The sequence below is a fragment of the Rhinopithecus roxellana genome, chromosome 4 (assembly GCF_007565055.1).
Source record: "Rhinopithecus roxellana isolate Shanxi Qingling chromosome 4, ASM756505v1, whole genome shotgun sequence".
NCBI classification, from domain to species: domain Eukaryota; kingdom Metazoa; phylum Chordata; class Mammalia; order Primates; family Cercopithecidae; genus Rhinopithecus; species Rhinopithecus roxellana.
Window position 1 is genome coordinate 92489393 of NC_044552.1, and position 20798 is coordinate 92510190.

Sequence of the window (20798 nt, forward strand, 5' to 3'; positions counted from 1 at the left end):
CAAACCATACGAGGTAAGGTCTTTAACAACAATAAAAATAAACAAAAAATATGTTAAGAGAATAATATTACAAAATCCTCTTATATTTAAAAATGTAATAACAAATGTTCAAATAATTGATGGGGCAAATACAAAGAACAAAATAAATTAGCAATATTTTGAATTGAATGGAAATCAAAATACATCAAAATTTGACAGCATACCTAAAGAAGTGCTAGAGATAAAATATATAATAATTGCTTGTATCTGAAAAAAGTAAAGTCTCAAATCAATGCGCTAAGTCTCCATTTTAGGAAAGTAGAAAAAGAGGAGCAACTTGAATTCAAATCAAATAAAAAAATGTAATAAAGATAAAACCAGAAATCAATGAACTGTAAAGAGAAATACAAAAAATAATCAAGAAAACTAAATGCTTCTTAATGGTAAAAGTAAAGACACTTAGCAGCGTGATTAGGAAAAAATAGAGTTCAACTTATAATATCAGAAGGACATCCCTATTTAAAAGTTCTTATGGGAATATTATGAATATTATATTAATAAATTTAGCAACTTAAATGAACAAATTGTTTGAAATACTAAACTACCAAAGTTTGATTAAAAAAATGACAACCTCAATAGTACTATCTATTGAATAACACTTTCAACAAATAAAGCTTTAGGCAGAGAAGCCTTTATGGTGAATTCTCCTAAACAATTAAGAAAATAACTATACCAATTGTCAAACACCTCTTCCAGAAAATTAAAGAGGATACTACGCTTGTCAACTAATTTTGTAAGGCTGTATTTGTATTGAAAGAAAATAAGAATAGGAGAAAAAAAGAATGGCAGTTCAATATTCATCAACAACATAGATAAAAATATCCTAAACGATATATCAGACAATCAGCCCTTCTATATATGAAAAGGATAATGTATCATGACCATATCCTGGTAATATTTAAAGAATCAAAACAATCTAATTCATCCTAGACTCTAGGCCATACATATACAAACGTGTATGTGTACGTTAGTGGTGAGAAGCTAGAGGTAAATCAGTTGGAACAGAAGAATCCTTCCTAACTTGTTAAAGAGAACTCACCACACACACATGCACACACGCACGAACACATACACACACAATCATCAAGAATGTCAAAAACAAAAGCCAAACAAATCAAACCAAAAAACACCCTACCGATTATATTATACTTAATGGTAAAACAGTGAATGTTTTCTCATATATTTTCTAAAAATAGAGATAGGAAGATATGCTTGCACTTGCTATTGTAATGTAACCATGTTCCAGTTTTAGTCAGTCCAATCCAAGTAGATTAAAAAAATAACAACAAAAGGCATTGTATTTGGAAAAGAATAATGAAAATGGTCTATATTTGCAGGGAATCTAATTTTCTAAGTAATGGATTCCAAAGAGTCTTTCATGAGCTACCAGAACTAATAAGTATGTTAACAAATATATCTTGATGATATTGAAAAAATATTTTGAATTCCCATATAACAGCAATGTGAATCTGTAAATTAAAATTTTATAAAAATTACTATTTACAATAATATCAAAAACATGAAGAACTTTAATTGAAACTTAACAAAGTGTACGTAAGATTTGTGTCCTAAAAATTACAAAACATTGAGGAAAGAAATCATAGAAGACCTAACTGAACGGAAATATATACAGTTTTCACGGATTAGAAGACATGATTTTGATAATGTCAATTTTTCTAATTGTTCCACGGTTTCGACACATTCCCACTACAAATTCCAGCAGGAATTTTATGCATATCAACAAGTTGATTCTAAAATCTACATAAAAAACAAATTAGCTAGAAAAAACAAACAGTCTTTAAAAAGAACAGAGTTGGTGGACTTACACTATGTGATTTCATGTCTTAATATAAAGTGACAACAATCCCTGCAGTGTGGAATTGTTAAAAGGGTAAATATAGATCAGTGTAACACTATAGAGACTCCAGAAATAGAGACATACACACAATGTATATATTTAATTGATTAGATATACACAACAATATTAACAATGATTCAATGTAAATGAACAAGAATAATGACAATGATTTTTCCTAACATTTGAAATGATTTATTGGGTGCTAGACACTATGTTGTTGGCTTAATTAATATTGTCTTTAGTATTTATGACCAAATTCAAAACCATATGTCATAAATCCCTTTTTTCTCCCACTGTGAAAATGAGTTTCAGATTAGTTACATAATTAGCCAAAGTATTGTAACTCAAAGGTGCCTTAAACCTAAGTGACAGGTCCATTTGATTCAGAGATTTTTCCATTTCCTTGGAGTGAGAAAATAGGATGGAAAGCAATTAATAGAGATATTAGTGAGAACTGAGAACTTATTCTATTGTTATGAGAGTATGAGAAAGGTGATAGGATATTAGATTTAGAGGGTGAAATATGAGTGGCTGATGATTATGGTGATAGTTGAATTGTGATGACAATAATCAATACACTGGAGGTGAAATAAATGTGGCATTTTCTTACAATGATCATCAATATGTACACTGAGATATTTAAGTTTAATGGCAAAAGGGAAAACTGATTCATGTTCAAATAATTTTATTATAGTTAATTATTTACTTAATGTTGTGTATGAATGTTCTCCTATACAATTTTCTTTGTATTCATATAAAATAAGGGACTTTAAACACATAGCCAGGACACTTCCTCAAAAGGAAAGGAAAATATACAGGAACGGAAACACCACTACCTATTTCCTAACTACTGGAAATAAAGGAAGGAAGGAAAGAATAAAAAAATGAACAAAGGAAAGAGAGAATGAAGGAAGGAAAGGAGAGAGGGAGGGACGGAAGTGGAAAAGGTGGAAAAATACAAAGGAAGAAAGGGGGGAAATGGAAAGAAAATAAAATAAACCACCACATTTTTCTGAAAATGAGAAAAAATTCCAGTCGCACAAAAATTGTAAAAATAGGTATAAAAGAAACTGGATATTGCCACCTTGATCCACTGGGAATGAACTGCATAAATATCTACATTTGCTTCCAGAGCCTAACCCTAGGAAGTAGAAATAATTGAGAAACTGTCCACAGAATTTTATTATTAGAGAGTGAAATTTGAGAGAAAAATTTAGTCCTAAAATCCTCATGCACATAGTGTCTCCTCAAAGATGAGCTCGTAGACTACAGGGAGCTGATAAATGATATTGTGAGTGAGATTGTTGGTCTCTAAGAGAGTGTTGTGTATATTTACTTTATTGGAGTAGTAACAAGGGCTCCCATTTCCTGGTAATGAGAAGTACCTTATGAATTTATCTATCATCCAGGATAAGTATAAAAAAATTCTGTAACATTATTTGAAAGTATGTTCATTTACTAGGAATGAAAATTGAGGTTAGTTGCTTATAATTTATTGGAAATTCCTGTTCTAACATGAGAAAGAAAGGCTTCAGATACTTCACCAGGTTAAAGAAAAGGACATATTAAGTACCTTTATCGATCTGCTGAAATGTAAAACCATGCAAAGTAATTTTCATTTTTATTTTTCAGAGTGTTTATATATTGGAATAATAATGTACAGAAATAATTGATAATACTTTTTCATATATAAGATGAAGAACATGTCAAGCTACTTCACTGTAATATTAATGAATCTCCACATGTTAACATAATGTTAATATTATGGTAAAGCTTCAAATGCATCTTATGTGTTACATTGATGAATTATCTGTGTTGTCGTAGCCCTACCTATGATATAACTTCTATTACTATCCCTATTCCACAGCAGAAAAAGTGTAGGCAAAGGAGAGTGAATACATACATGTTGGATCTATAAAGAATGACCCTAATATCTGTAGCGCCCTATTAAACTATGGGAATGGGGAATTCTTTGGCATGACCCTATCTTTACCTCTCCTTCCTCAAAAGTGTCTTTTTTTTTATTATTATTATTTATTTATTTATTTTTTTTTGAGTGAGTTATCTAGGACTGATAGGTTGGGCGAGATCCATGCTCAGATTTTCTTCCGATATTCATTTTCTCCCTTTATCAAAGCTTATTTATTGGTGTTCATTCCCTGAGGACCTTGCTAAGTAATTTCTTCTTACAAGCTAATGGAATAATGCATTACCTTCCCAGTTAATAGAGTTACCTTTCAAAAGAGCCATTTTGAAGATTTTAACTGATGAAAAATAATTGATGTTGATTGAGCCTTTCAGGTATCAGGCAGGTCTCCTCTCTAATATCTGAAGTAATTCAGAAAGTCATTCTGTTGTATTCTGACTATAATGTAGTTAGCCATAGCATTCAACTCACCCTGGTAAAAGCTGAACTTTTTAAACATCTGGGACTCCTAGAGCTGTTCTAAATTGCCTTGTCAAACTGCAAGCTTCTCATGGTGATCTGAGGATATCAGTTTCAACAGAATTGTTCGCTTTCAGGATCAAGATGTTTATATGTATTTAGCAATGGAAACCTAGTAAAAAAACTGAAATTGACATGGATCTTTCTTCTCTGAATAAATTCTAAAATGATACCACCAAGACATGCATTGTTGGTACATCAACGATGTTTAATCTTAAGTGATATTTGCATGAGAAATTTTACAGAAGTGTAGGATATTAACTTATTGTCTATAAAATACTCAGAAACCTTAGAATTTTGTTCTGATCTTTTCAGGCTCAGAGGCATGCATGTATTACCACTAACAAAGAAAATGTCCTCACATTCTGAGGTGATAGTGTACAACATGCATTATCAATTGTAGAATTTTTTTAAATTTCTGGATATAGGCTGTTAATCATTGTGTGCATGACATATATTTGAATCCTGCTGCAATTGATAATAATAAGAAGCAGGCACCAAAAGACATAGAAGCTTACTTTCCTACCTTCAATATGAGTCTATAAAATATTTCATAAATGATGCAAGTATTAAAAATGACCTTATTATGTCACTGAATATTTATTAGAAACCCACCAAACAGAATATCCCTGCCAGAATTAAAAGCCTAATTTAAAAATTTTTTAAATTATTTTTTAAAACTTTTGTGGGTACATAGTATGTATATATATTTATTGGGTACATTAGATGTTTTCATGAAGGTATGCAATGTGAAGTAAGTGCTCTGTGGAGAATAGTATATTCATCCTCTCAGGCATTTATCTATTGAGTTACAAAACAATCCAATTACTTTCTTTACATTATTTTAAAATATACAATTATTATTAACTGTTGTCACTCTATTGTGCTATCAAATAGTGGGTTTTATGCATTCTTTCTCTTTTTTTGTATCCATTAATCATCCTCACCTCCCACCCACCTCCCGACTACTCTTACCAGCCTCTGGTAATTATTCTTTTACTCTCTATGTCCATGAGTTCAATTGTTTTGATTTGTACATCTCATAAATAAGTGAGAACATGTGACATTTGTATTTCTTTGCCTGATTTATTTCACTTAAGATAATAATCTTCAGTTCTATCCATGTTATTGCAAATAACTGGATCTTATTCATTTTTATGGCTGAATAGTACTCCATTGTGTTTATGTACCACATGTTCTTTATCCATTCATCTGTTGATGGCTGTTTAGGTTGCTTCCACATCTTAGCTATTGTAAATACTGCTGCAACAAACATAGGTGTGCTGGTATCTTTTTGATATACTGAATTCCTTTTTTGGGGATATATACCCAGCAGTGGGGTTGTTAGATCAGATAGTATCTCAATTTTTAGTTTTTAAAGAGCCTCCACACTGTTCTCCATAGTGGGTGTACTAACTTACACTCCCACCAATGGTTCACAAGAATTCCCTTTTCTTCACATCTTTGCCAGCATTTGTTATTGCCTGTCTTTTGGATATAAGCCATTTTAACTGGGGTGAGATGATATTTCACTGTAGTTTTGATTTGCATTTCTCTATTAATCAATGATGTTGAATACCTTCTTATATGCCTGTTTGTCATTTACATGTTTCTTTTGAGAAATGTTTATTCAAATATTTTGCACATTTGTGATTGGATTATTAGTTTTTTTTCCTATAGGGTTGTTTGAGCTCCTTATATATTCTGGTTATTAAGTCCTTGTCAGATGGGTGGTTTGCAAATATTTTCTCCCATTCTGTGGGTTGTCTCTTCACTTTGTTGACTGTATCCTTTGCTGTGCAGAAGCTTTTTAACTTCATGTGATTCCATTTGTCCGTGTTTGCTTTGGTTGTCTGTGCTTGTGGGGTATTGCCCAAAAAGCCTTTGCAGCGATCAATATCCTGCAAATTGTCCCCAGTGTTTTCTTACAGTATTTTCATAGTTTCAGGTTTTCATTTCATTTATTTTTGTATATGGTGAGAGCTAGAGGTCTAGTTTTATTCTTTTGTATATGGCTATTCAATTTTCCCAGCATCATTTTTCTGGTTTTCCAATATGTTGTATCAACAGAAAAAAGGATATTGGCCACTTTATCATTATATAGTGACTTTACTTGTCCTTTCTTATAGTTTTCGTTTGGAAATTTATTTTGTCTGATATAAGTATAGTAACTTCTGCTCTTTCTTGGTTTCCATTAGCATGGGGTATCATTTTTCACTGAATTCCAGAAATCCAGATTTTGTGAAAAAAAAATTTTTTTTTGTATGTGTTGAACCACCCTTGCATCCTGGGATAAATTCTATTTGGTCGTGATGTATGATATTTCTAATGTATTGTTAAATACAGTTTGTTAGTTTTTGGTGAGGATTTTTGCATAAATATTCATCAGTTTTATTGGCTTGTAGTTTTCTCTTTCTCTTTCTCTCTCTCTCTTTCCTTCCTTCCTTCTTTCCTTCCTTCCTTCCTTCCTTCCTTCCTTCCTTCCTTCCTTCCTTCCTCCCTCCCTCCCTCCCTCCCTCCCTCCCTCCCTCCCTCCCTCCTTTCTTTCTTCTTTCTTTCTTTCTTCTTTCTTCTTTCTTTCTTTCTTTCTTTCTTTCTTTCTTTCTTTCCTTCCTCCCTCCCTCCCTCCCTCCCTCCCTCCCTCCCTCCCTCCCTCCCTTCCTTCCTTCCTTCCTTCCTTCCTTCCTTCCTTCCTTCCTTCCTTCCTTCCTTCCATCTTCTTTCTTTTGATGTGTATTTTTCTGGTTTTGATATCAGGGTAATGCTGGCATTGTAGAATGGGTTTGGAAGTATTCCCCTCTCCTATATTTTTGTTAATAGTTAGAGTAGAATTGGTGTTAGTTCTTTAATGTTTGGTAGAATTCAGCAGTGATGCCATCAGGTCCCAGACATTTCTTTAAAGGGAGACTTTTTATTACAGCTTCCTTTTTGTTACTCATTATTGGTCTGTTTAGGTTTTACATTTCTTCCTAGTTCAACCTTGTTAGGTTGTATGTGTCTAGGAATTTGTTCATTCCATCTAGATTTTTCAATTTATTGGCACATAATTGCCCATAGTAGCCACCAATAATCCTTTTAATTTCTGCAGTATCAGTTGTAATGTCTCCTTTTTCACTTCTAATTTTACTTATTTTTATCTTCTCTTTTTTTTCTTACTTACCCTGGATAAAGGTTTGTATATTTTATTTAACTTTTCATAAAATGAACTTTTGATTTTACCAATATTTTGTATTGTTTTACTGTTTCATTTCAATTTCATTTATTTTTGCACTGATCTTTATTTTTTTTCTCTGCTAATCTTGGATTTGGTTTGCTTTTGCTTTTCTAGTTCTTTAAGATGAATTGTTATATTGTTTATTTGAAGCTTTTTCTCTCATTGGATGTAGGCACTTATAGCTATAAATTTCCCTGATAGTATTGCTTTTGCTGTATCCATAGGTTTTGGTGTGCTGTATTTTCAGTACAATTTGTTTCAGTAACATTTTCAATTTCTTTCTTAATGCCTTCATTGACCCTCTGCTCATTCAGGAACATATTGTTTAATTTCCATGTATTTGCATAGTTTCCACAATTCCTCTTGTTATTAATTTCTAGTTTTATTCCATTATTGTCAGAGAAAATGCTTGATATCATTTCATTATTTTGAGCATTTTAAGACTTATTTTATGATATAATGTATGGTTTATCCTTGAGAATGAATCATATGCTGAGGAAAAGACTGTGTATTCTGCACATGTATACTGGATGAAATGTTCTGTAAATATCTGTTATTTTCATTTGGTCTACAGTGCAGACTTAGCGTGATGTTTCTTTGTTGACTTTCTCTCTGGAACACCTGTTCAGTGCTGAAAGCGGGGTGTCAAAATCATTAGCTGTCATTGTATTGGAATTGGGTCCTAACTCTCTCTTTAACTCTAACAATATTTCCTTTTCTATCTTGGTGCTACCATGTCGGGTTCATATTTATTTAAAATTGTTATATTCTCTTGCTGAGTTGACCTCCTTGTCATTATATAGTGATCTTCTTTGTCTCTTCTTATAGTTTTTGTTTTAAAATTTATTTTATTTGGTATAATTCTAGTGACTCCTGTTCGTTTTTTGGTTTCCATTGGCATGGAACATGTGTTTTCATCCCTTTATTTTCAGTCTATGTGTGTCTTTATAGGTGAAGTGTGTTTCTTGTAGCAACAGATCAATTTCTTTTTTTAATCCATTCAGCCAGTCTATGTCTTTTGATGAGAAAGTTTAGTCCACTGACATTCAATGTTACTACTGATAAATAACTTATTCCCGCCATTTTGCTATTTGTTTTCTGGTTACGTTGTGGTCTTTTCCTTTTTTTTTTTTTTTTTTTTTTTTTTTTTTTTTTTTTTTTTTTTTAATTTCTGTTTTCCTCTTGTGAAGTTGCTTTTCTCTGGTGATATGATTTACTTTCTTGCTTTTTATGTTTTGTGTATCCATTGTATGTTTTTTGGTTTGAGGTTACCAGGAGACTTGCAAGTACTATCTTACAACCCATTATTTTAACCTGATAACAACACTACTTACAAAAAGAAATTAGCAAAAAGAAAACGAATAGAAACTTGTCTTATATCGTTCCCCTACTTCTTAACTTCTTGCTGTTTCTATTTATATTTATTTATTTATTTTTGAGACAGAGTTTCCCAGGCTAGAGTGCAGTGGTGTGATCTCGGCTCACTGCAAGCTCCGCATCCCAGGTTCACACCATTCTCCTGACTCAGCCTCCCGAGTAGCTGGGACTACAGGTGCCCGCCACCACACATTTATATTTTATTGTACTGACACTGTCCTGAAATGTTTTTGCTGTTATTGTTTTTGACTGGTTCATCGTTTAGTCTTTCTATTTAGGATATCAGTGGTTTACACACCACAGTTACAGTGTTATAATATTCTGTGTTTTTCTATTTACTCACTATTACCAGTGAATTTTGTACCTTCAGTTGATTATTTATTGCTCATTCATATCATTTTTGTGTGATCGAATTACTCTCCTTAGCATTTTTTGTACGACAGGTCTAGTATTAATGAAATCTCTTAGCTTTTGTTTGTCTGAGAAAGTATTTCTCCTTAATGTTTGCAGGATATTTTTACCAGATATACTATTCTGGAGTACAGCTGTTCTCTTTTTTTTTCTTCAGCACTTTTAATATATCATTCCACTCTCTCCTGACCTGTAAGATTTCCACTGAAAAGTCTGCTGCCGGGGTATTGGAGCTTTATTGTATGTTGTTTCTGTTCTCTTGCTGCTTCTAGGATACTTTATCGTTGACTTTAGGGAGTTTGATTATTAAATGCCTTCAGGTGGTCTTTTTTGAGTTATATCTGCTTGGTGCTCTCTAACTTTCTTATACTTAGATACTGATATCTTCTTCTAGGTTTGGGAAGATCTCTGTTGTTATTCTTTTGAATAAACTTTCTACCCCATCTCTTTCTTTATCTTCTCTTTACAGCAAATGCAATTATAGATTTGCCTTTTTGAAGCTATTTTCTAGCTCCTGTTGGAGCTGGAAATATATATATATATATATATATATTTCTATATATATATTTTATATATATTTTATATATATATAAAAATATAAAAATATTTATTATTTTTTGTTTTTTCTTATGTCTCATTTGAATGTATATTTAAAGTAGCCTGTCTTCAAGCTCACTAATTATTTCTTCTGCTTGATCCACTCTGCTGTTAAAGGACCCTGACGTGTTCTTCAATATGCCATTTGCAGTTTTCAGCTCCAGTTTTCTGCTTGATTCTTTTTACTGACTTCAGTATCTTTGTTAAATTCATCTGATAGAATTCTGAATTTCTTCTCTTTGTTATCTTGAATTTCTTTGAGTTTCCTCAGCACAACTATTTTGAATTATCTATCTGAAAGATCACATATCTCTGTTTCTCCAGGATTGATTCCTGGTGCTTTATTGAGTTCATTTGGTGAGGACATGCTTTCCTGGATGATGTTGATTCTAGTAGATGTTCTTTAGTGTCTGAGCATTGAAGAGTTAGGTATTTATCATAGCTTTTACTGCTTGGGCTTATTTGTAGCCACCCATCTTGAGAAGGCTTTCCAGATATTTGAAAGGACTTGGGTGTTGTGATCTAAATTGTTTCTGTTTTAGGGGGCAATATAGTTCTTGCAGACTTGTAGAGGTACCACCTCGAAGATCTTGGACAAGATCTGGAGGAAATTCTCTCGATTACCAGGTAAGAAGTCTTGTTCCCTTCCCTTTCTCCCAAACATACAGAATCTCTGTCTTTTCTGAGCCACCTAAGGCTGGAGGGGTAGTGACACAAGTACCCCTATACTCACCACCACTATGACTGCACTGGGTCAGACCTGAAGCCAGCATAACACTACGTCTCACCCAAGGCCTGCTGTAACCACTCCCTGGCTACTGCCTATGTTTGCTTAAGGCTCTGGGGCTCTACAATCAGTAGGTGGCAGAACCTGCCAGCCTTCAGGCTGACAGGGTCCCCTAGGCCTGAGGGCATTCCTGAAGTGCTACCTGGGAGTCAGAGACTAGAGTCAAAAAATGCAGAAGTCTTCGTAGTATTGTATTGTATTGCAGCTGAGCTTACACTCAAACCACAAGATGCAGTTCTTCCCACTCTTCCCTCCCCTTTTCAAAGGCAGAGAAGTCTCACCTTGTAGCCACTGCCACTCCTGGCCACAAAAAGTACTGCCAGACCACCACTAATGTTCCATTAAGGACCACGGTCTCTTCAGTCAGATTGTGGTGAATGCTGCCTGGCCTGGGACTCACCTTTCAGGGCATTGGGTGCCCCTCTGGCTCAGAAAAGGTCCAGAAATGCCATCCAAGAGTCAAGTCCTGGAATCAGGGACCCCAAGAGGTTGCTCGGTGCTCTATCACCCTGCAATGATGTTGGTACCTAAGGTGCAAGACAAACTTCTCTTTTACTTTTACCTTTGCTTTTCTCAAGCAAGAGTTATGCCCCATAACTACAATAGCTGGTAATGTGCTGAGTCTCACCTGAAGCCAGCAAGTCTCAGAGGCTCACCAAGGCCCTTGATGTAGTACCTAGGTATTGCTGCTGGTTATTCCGGTCCCAAGGGCTCTTCAGTTAGCAGGTAATAAATGCTGGCAGACTAGGTTGTTCCTTTCAAGTCAGCAGCTACCCTTCTGGCCCAGGGTGTGTCTGGAAATATCATCTGGAATGGGACCTGGAATGGGGGCCTCATGACTTTGACTGGTGTCCTATCCTACTGTGGCACAGACAAATTCCTTCCTACACTTTTCTCTACTCTCCTCTCCTCATGTGGAAGGAAGGGTTGTCTTTTGGAGCCTCGAGCTCTGCAACCTGGGTTTAGGGGAGGGGTGATGCCAGCACTCCCTTGGCTGCCCCAGCCGGTGTCTCAGTGGGTCACATGACCCCCACCCACCTCAGCAGGCAATTGTGTCTGTGCCTAGTTCAGCCCTAGAACTTGCCTATGAGACTTGCAGTCCTTATGGTCTAGACTGTCTTTTAAGTTTACTTAGAGATGGAGAGTACTTTGGCTTTCAGGGGTGTGGTTTGTGGGCACTCAAGTTTAGACCACTGGAATTGGCAATTCCCCTCTAATTAGGCCTGGTTTAAATAAATGTTCTCTCTGTGGGCAGGCATCAGCTGAGTTTGGTATGGTTTTCCTTTCTGCTGTAACAGGACAGCACTGCCAGGGATAGAGTAGGGGTGCGGTCAGTGATTCACGGTTGTCTTTTCTATCTCACCAGTGCTTCTTTCAGCAATATAAAATTAAAACCAGGTACCGTGAGTGCTCACCTGATTTTTGGTTCTTATGAATGTGTCTTTTTCTGTGTAATAGTTATTAACTTGGTGAACTTGTGGGGAGGGGAGACAATTGGTGGAGATTTCTTTTTTTGCCATCTTGCTCCGCCGCTCTCCAAAAAGTTTAAATTTTTATTTAAAGAACCCTTAGCATTTTCTCAATAGGTTATTTGAAAGCAGGTATTCTTCAACATCTGTTTCGATCTTAGAAAATTTGTCTTTACAAAATATACTCAAATTCATATCCTGATCATTGATAAAGGATTGAGTTCTGCTGTGGTGGTTTTCTCCATTGAAAGTAGCATTTCCATATAAAACTTTTGTTATAAAAATAACACTTTACCTTAAAGAAATTATGAAGTGGGTTAGAATTGCTTTTTGAATCCTATGCTTTGTTAATACATACTTCCTTTTGGTGGTTTCTGGAGCACCAACTCAGGCTGATTTTTAGGATATGTTACATACTTTCCTGGTTTGGTTTTCTCTTTAATCTCATGTTTTTATGTTTCATGCTTCTTTCTCCCTATCTTTCCCTCTGTCTCCCATCAAACTTATTCCCAAAGGACACAATCATCCTTCCACATGTCTACTAATGTGAATGGCATGTTGGAAATTTTGATTGATGGCACATTGGAAATTTTGAGCATGGACCTCTATTTTTTCTTCTTGGGGCTTCATATAAATCTGAGATGGCAAAGAGCTGATCTGATGAATTATTATGTACAAAGAAGGAAATGTAGAGTCATTTTTTAGGAGAAAGTCACAAAGAGCAAGATTTTAATGAGTGTCGTTATAACTAAATGAAGTTATGAGAATTGGCTAGTTTCTTACCTTTTCCATGTTTCTTTTTTCATCTATGAAACTGAACTAATATGTTGCAAGATAGTTTTGAGACTCAAATTACTAAATTATGTATGTTTTAACACATATAAAAGTGACAACACAGTGTCTGAGACATAACAGACCTTCCGTGAATATTTGCTAATTTGAAGCTTGGGTGAGGAAGCAGGGTGTAGAGAGTTAGTGGCTGGTATTGACCCTGAGGAACAAGAAGCAAACCAATAAGGAAAGTGAGAAAATCAGGTCTTCATGGGAGAGGTCTTGATATCTGGACATCAGTAATTAATATGAGAAGATAGTGGTCACAAGCAAATGCAAAAGGTGATTAAGAATTTGGTCAGGATAGACCTAGAGCTTGTGGAGCTCTGTGTATGGAATTCCACAATGCTTTTTAAAAAAAGAATATGAATATGAATAAAGAAGAAGTATGAGATTCTAGATTAACAGCTATGGGTAAATGAAATGAAGAAGTAGTGACTTGAAAATTGGTAAGATGAACCTTGTACTAGTAGTATAAGAAATAATGATGCAAAGAAGAAATAGTTTTAATATTTGGTGAAGTTGCAAGAAAATGGGTAAGCATTAGACATAAAACTAAATTTTAGTGTCCAAATGTGACTTTTATACATTCCTTCTGGTAATTTACGAGACCTCCTCTCAAGAAGTAGTTTGATTTTCTTAGTAGGAAATAATAAGTACCTTAAAGAAAGATTAATATCTTGCCCCTTTAATCTAGCAAAATCTCTAAGGCTGATTTGATACTCAGTGCTTTGTCTACTTAAAAAAGGAATCATTTGATTGTTATGATAAAAATGATTATTTCAATGGCTGAGAAGATTAGTCGCTTAAGTTGCACTACAAATTTGGGGGGCCAATAGAAACACAGTACTGGTAATACAAATTTTAAGTACCAAGGGGCTTTATATAAGGATCCCTATGCATAATCATGTTGAGAATCTATTAGGAAAATAGCAACATTGGGTTTCTTTGGTCTTATATGACACAGAATATTTCTTATTTAAGAGATGTGTGTATACCAAACTTTAAGCAAACAACATACTGTGATTGTACTTTATAGGTGGCTTATTTTTGTCCATAAGCAATTTTGTGCTTTTGTGTGTTGTTTAATGGCTGAGGACCTTCCAAAATAGGCTTAGAGGATTATACAATACATAATTTCTGACTTTTAAAAGTTCAGAAAAAGTAGTTATGGTTTATTTGATGATATCACCTAGTTTACTGAAGTCTCCTGAGCTTGTTGACATCCCTGACACTTTGTGAATGAGGCCTTTTTTATTTTCCCTTCATTTGTTTAGCTCTTTACCTAATTGATTTTCTGTGCTAATACACTAAAGGTCTGAGGAAGGCAGTGCCTCAGGTGTGACAGATGAAATAAGGTGCTTTTAGTCATTGCTTTTATCTTCCATGTCTAATGTGTTGGTTACAGCTGTGCAGTTTAACAGCAAAATCAATACATCATTTGCTGCAGGTACCTAAAATAATTTGGAAGTCCTTCAGTATTTTAACTATTAGATTTCCTCTGTATTTTTATTTATGTATTTATTACTTATTTACTTATTTATATGCTTTCTGATACTGAATGCCACAAGGTGACAGATTTTTTTTTTCTCCCTCTTGCTGTCTTTTCAAACATTGTCATTTTCACTAGCTAGTTAAGTTACTTTTCGTTGGATCCTAGAACATCTGCCAATCTAAATGAATCCCATAAAGTGTAAAATAAATGTTTAAAAAATCTTTTCCATTTTATCTAAATCATCTTTGAGCTTAAACATTTAGCATATGTTCCACTGAAAATGGAACTATTTTGTATTGTACACGAAAAGCAGTATGTGTGGGGGCACTGAGCAATTTCTCATGTAAATGGATGCTTTTATTGCCAGTTTTCCATTTTGCATTGACAATTACATGGTTCCAACATAAAAGAGAAAAAAAAAAAACACCATCACTACAACCTACTTTATTAGAATGTTCAGTATTCTTCTGTGCATATGTGTGTTCTTTCATAATTTTTCAATTGGTTAGTAATCATTGGTTTCACTTTTATAACTTGAATGTAAGAATGGGAACTTTATCTTGTCCTTCTCTCTGCTTCCTTCATATAGATGAGCATAGGTGCAAATATATATGTGGTGAGAGCGGCTACTGCAGCTTTGAAATCCCATGCAGAGTTTTCCTCATTTTTTCACTCATAAACACTTCTTAAGAAAAGTCTATTGAATTTTTAAATTGATGTTCCCTAAAAGTTAAGTTATTCTGCATATGCCCATGCCTACATATAATTTCTGAAAGTAGTGTTCTTATTTAAGAATTTTATTCTCAAAGTGAACTTAAACCTATTTTTAAAAATGAGTTTAAGGGATGAATTAACATGCTTATCTCAAAGAAGGGACATTTTAGGTGAAATAAATTATAATAGAGTGATGATGTTGTCTTAAGGCAACACACATCAGTTCATCAATATCTGTTCCACATATTAGCATAGTATCTGCAATAAACTTACAACTAAACCTTAAAGTCATAAAAGTTAAAATTTAGATAGATTCAGAATATGGAGGGCTTTGCCCCCCTTTTATAAATAAGAACAAATGACATTTAAGTAAACTATACTAATGAAAGTATATATCTCACAATATAGACTGTAGGCTAATTTATTCCTTATTGTGTATAGCCATATATATATGGCTATACCATATATATATAGTTCATGTTTGGTCATAATGATGATCCTGAAAGAAAGGGAGAACTTATTGATATCTCAGTTTTAAATAACGTTAATATTATGTCAGTTTATATCACTTAAAATATTTTTAAAAATTTTATTCTAGTTATTATTTCAAAAGTGTAATTATTAATTTATATGTGATTTATCTCAATTAGCAAAAAAATTTAATTTAATCCTAATTTTCAACCATTTGTTTTAGCTTTTTTTTTTAAATAGGCTACTTTTTCAGGATTTGTTTTCACAATTGGTATACACAATAATTAACCTGATTAACTTTTAACTTATTCTTGGATTAAATGTAACGTGATTCTTCTTGGAATTTTATAGACATTGGTTGATATGGTTTGTATATGTGTCTCCTCCAAATATCATGTTGAAATTTGATTCCAAATGTTGGAAGTGAGCCTAGTGGGTGGTGTCTAGGTGATGGGGGTGGATTTCTCATGAATGCCTTTATGCTGTCTTTACAGCAATGAGTTCTCTCTCCATTAGTTCACAGGTGAGATGGATATTTAAGAGAGTGTACCACTTCCTTCTCTTTTTTGCTCCCTCTCTTGCCAAGTGACACACCTCCTCCTGTTTCCCTTCTGCCATGACTAAAAACTTCCTGAGGCCTCATCAGAAGTCACTCTGATGCCATATTTCTTCTACAGTCTGCAAAACCATGAGCCAGAATAAACCTGTTGTCTTTATAAATTTCCTAGCCTTGGGTATTCCTTTATAGCAATACAAAATAGACTAATACACTGGCACAGTTTGGATAGGTGGAAGACATATATTTATGAAGTTATATATGAATATCTTTATATGTCTGATAGCATGTTTATGTAAGCAATAGCTTACTATTAAATTTTCCTTCATTCAAGATGTCTGCATTAGTCCTCAAAGGGTTTTTCTATGGTGAAGCAGATTGATGTCCCTGAACAGTCTATGCTGGCTGTGCAGGCAGGTTCAGTTTCATTTGTAATTGTACAAATGCATATTTTCATTGCTCCAGCCTAAGAAATTTGATGGAATGCAGCTGATTCATCAAAGGCTTCTTCTGTAAAATAAAATGGATTCCTCATTAAAACTGCAGAATTGTTTTTCTAAATCTTATTACCAATTATTAGTGAATAGTTTATTTGGTTCAGTTTATTAGTGAATAAAAGAAGTGACTCTTTATCCCTATTATCTTTATGACTACATTTTTCTAACATGTTGGTGTTTGACTAAAGAATGAAACTCAATCCCTTGTGAACCTGGCTGAAACTAATTGTAGATCTAAAGAACAGTGAATCAGAATACTTAGTATGACCTAATCATAAAGCAGAAAACAGACTTAAAGTTCTTCACATTTTGTCCAAATATACTTATCTACAGGCAATGCAAGCTTGTTAGAGTAATGCCATATTAGCATGGTTTAGACAGGAGGACACAACTTATTTCTGAGTAGGACTAGATCTTCCATTAAGGAGACTTTTTTTTTTTTTTACATTATTTAAATGTAATTACGCTGTTGCAAACCAAATGGCGTGAGGCTATATCTGCTTTTGAATTCCAATGACATAATATTTTCATTTCTATAACCAAGCTCCTTTAATCTGCTACATTGTTTAAATTTGGGAAGTATCCAATATTATGCTATATTGATGTTTTGGCAGTGTTAGCCAAGATTGAATCATTGATCTCGTGAAAAACACGGCCAGGAAAACTCTGAACTTGGTGTGGTTATTAGTTAAGAAATTGGGAAATATTCTCATGAGAAGAAGAAGTACAGTATATAAAACCATAATTCTTTAAGGATAAAAGTGCCTTAAGAAGGCATTCATTTTTTGGTTTTCCTTTTCTGGGAATGACTTATCTAAATAAGATATGTATGTATTATGTGTCATCTTTTAGGATTGTACGATTAGCATGTATAGAGAAACTGCTGTGTGATCTGTATCCTTCAAGGACACTAGAAGATACAAAGATGAGTAAGACAGGCTCACTGTACATTGGAAATTTATAATATAGTGAGAGGGGTAGTTATGTTCATAGATATTTGGAATTTAACTGATGAAAGGAACAGGTTAGGTACTGAATGGAACCTTAGATTGAAAAATGGACTCCTTGGTCCTATGGTTTCCAAGAGGCAGCCATTCAAACTCTTTCAGTAACACATTTAATTTAGTTAATTCTTCAATATTGCCCCAAGATGGTCATGCTTCCATTTTTTGATGTATCTCTGTTTATGATTATTCCATTTGTAAACTTCATCCCTATCAAATTGTGTTTATCACCTACTAATACTTCTGTATTGTTTCACAATGTGTTTAAAAATAAAATCATAATTCAGAAATAAATGCTTCCTGCTTTTCATGATTTCTGAAACTATCATTAGCAGTAGAGAATCAATGTAAGAGGGGTACATTTTCAGCCATATTGTAATATTTCATCTGTTTTTCTGAAATCTATTGTCATTAGCTTCTAGTAATGTATAGTGCCACAGAGGTATCTTAGGTGTTTTGTTTCCTGCTAAGTTACAACATAGCAGGTGATATTGTATGAAGGTTACAAGGAGCATATAGTAGAGTGGTACCTTCCCGCTTTGAGGTGTACAAAAAACCCAGCTTCAAATCATATTGATTTTTCTACAGAAGATTGTTATATTGCAAGCAAATTAGGTGCTTTTGATAAGACTTTATTTTCCTGTATGATCTGGAGAATTTTAGATCCCTTGTATATCTTCCAAAGCAAGAACAGCTTTGACATGAGATATAATAGGAATATAGACTGCTCATGTCCACATAGAACTGTTATATAAACAATAGAACCCACTCATCCCAGAATGACAAAGAATCCACCTATAACCTTGGAAGGCAAAACAGGCAATTGATTTGTTAATTTCTTTATACTTTAATTAAAGCATGTATTGATTTACTCCTAGGTGCTAGTAGATAACTGGTACAATTAAAATGGACTTTGATTTCAATAAACTTGCTTTGAAAGAAGAAGGATGGAAATCAGAGAAGTCAATCAGACCAATATAACTCTGCGTGGGAACGTGGTCTTGTATAATCTCAATCCAAATCTAAGCATGGAATTGTATTTGGTATTTGGGATAATGCTTCAAGACTCTTCTAGGCCTGGATTCACTCTCTCTAATATAAGTTTACAAATCCTATTTCATTCAAACTACTTAGGGTTCTTCCCATGAGTAACTATATAAGAGTAGAAAAGACAAGTTATAGCAAAACTTCCCTAGTTCTACAGCAATAAAGTAGATTTATAGACATAAACAGCAAATTTGGTATCACCATCCACTACTCAGTTACTACCTCCCATACGCAAATAGAAATATAAAAAGTATGTTCTGGGGAGCACTATTTTAAAATATATCTCTTAAATATACATGTATTAAATATATACTGACCAGATGCTACTTAAAGAAGTAGCAGATAGAATAATTATGATATTTAGATACTAACTTAATCGAAAGATATAAATGCTATTCTTGTGAGTCTTTGGGCACTTTTACATAGTAAGAAAATTACATGGTGTTAAACTGTTAAATTGTTAGTTCTCTATTTCAAACATGACTCTACTTTTGCCAAAGTGCAGGAAAGAGACAAGCTTATTCCCTGTCTAATTTTTACATTATTATAACCAATCAGGTCACTTCTGTCTACTCCCTACCTGTCCTACTGAGGCATAGTATCATATGGCACTATATAAATGGTAAAAAAAATTGTGGTTTTCATTTTCCTTAAAATAAAAGGCAAAGGGAAGCATATGTCTTACAATATAGGAGCACAGGGAAAACTGTGAGTTTGTCCCAGAGAAATTCATTTTCTCATTGATTTGTGCCTTTTTCTATGGTAATCTCAATTGTATCTTTCAAATGTTATACAAAAATATGGTGCCTAGGCCTAGGCAGTAAGGGGAAAGTCTGGGGGGTGTGCCAGTGAGTATAAAAGAAAGTATATACAAGTGAGGACTTGTGAGAACACAAGAGAGGACTTGTCTTTCACTCACCATTCCTGTCCTCTGTGGAGTACTCAGTTTCTGTGAGCATTGTGCTCTTTCCAGGACTCTTGTTGTGCCATTATTTGTAAGATATCAATGAAATAGAGACACTTAGAATAGGAAGGTGATTTGCTTCAATACATTGTTTTGCAGGAAATGGCTTATTGCTGAGCTAGATTTTCAATGTTGCAGACCACTCAAGTTAGCATTTGTAGCAATAGAACTGCAAATGGATGCAGACATCTGAATGTTATCAAGGCACACAGTCATGCTATAAATGGCTCTTTTGTCTACTTTTTCTCTACATTTTTGCTTACATTGAGGTAAGTCTAAATTGCCTTTTCCATAATGTTGAAATCAGTTGATCTACAAAATGCTTGCAATACTATTTCAGCAAGATCCATTGTGAGAAGCAATAGGGACTACTTTAATTTATGAAATGCAGCATTAATGCAGTTCTTTGTAATGTGAAAAGTCAAAGAAAGTGAAAAACAACACTCTTTTGGTTCTTTTTTATATGCATGCTGTCAAATCAAATAAAATGTTGAATACCTGTTATTATTAAAAGAGAAGACTTCCTAGTGAGTAAGTTTAAATCAATTTACAAAATTTTAAAAAATAAACTTAATGAGGTTCTTACAAAAATCATTTTCAACAGGAATACAGGCCCTTTTCCTTATATTTTCTGCATGACATAGTATTTTGTTGCCTTATTCATATTGCCTGTGTAAACGAAAGTTTCTTCTTCATATTTCAGGTTGATGAAAATCTACAGTATGCTAAAACCTAAATGTAAATAAAATGGCAAGTCCTAAAAATTTTACAGTTAGCTGCTTGGCAAGTAAGGGAAACACTTTACATTCTAGGAGTGCATCTAGTGACTTTTCTGCTAATTTAATCTGAAAGTTATTGAACCATGGAATCTCAAAGCAAACAAAATGTGGCCAAAGCAAACAAGATATGGCCATTCCATAATATTTGTTAGTCACTTAGGCCAAAAAAGTGTAAGCTAATAAGTTAAAATAAAGTATAAGATTTCTAAGATAAGGCATGTCAAGTATTATTTAAATTAATA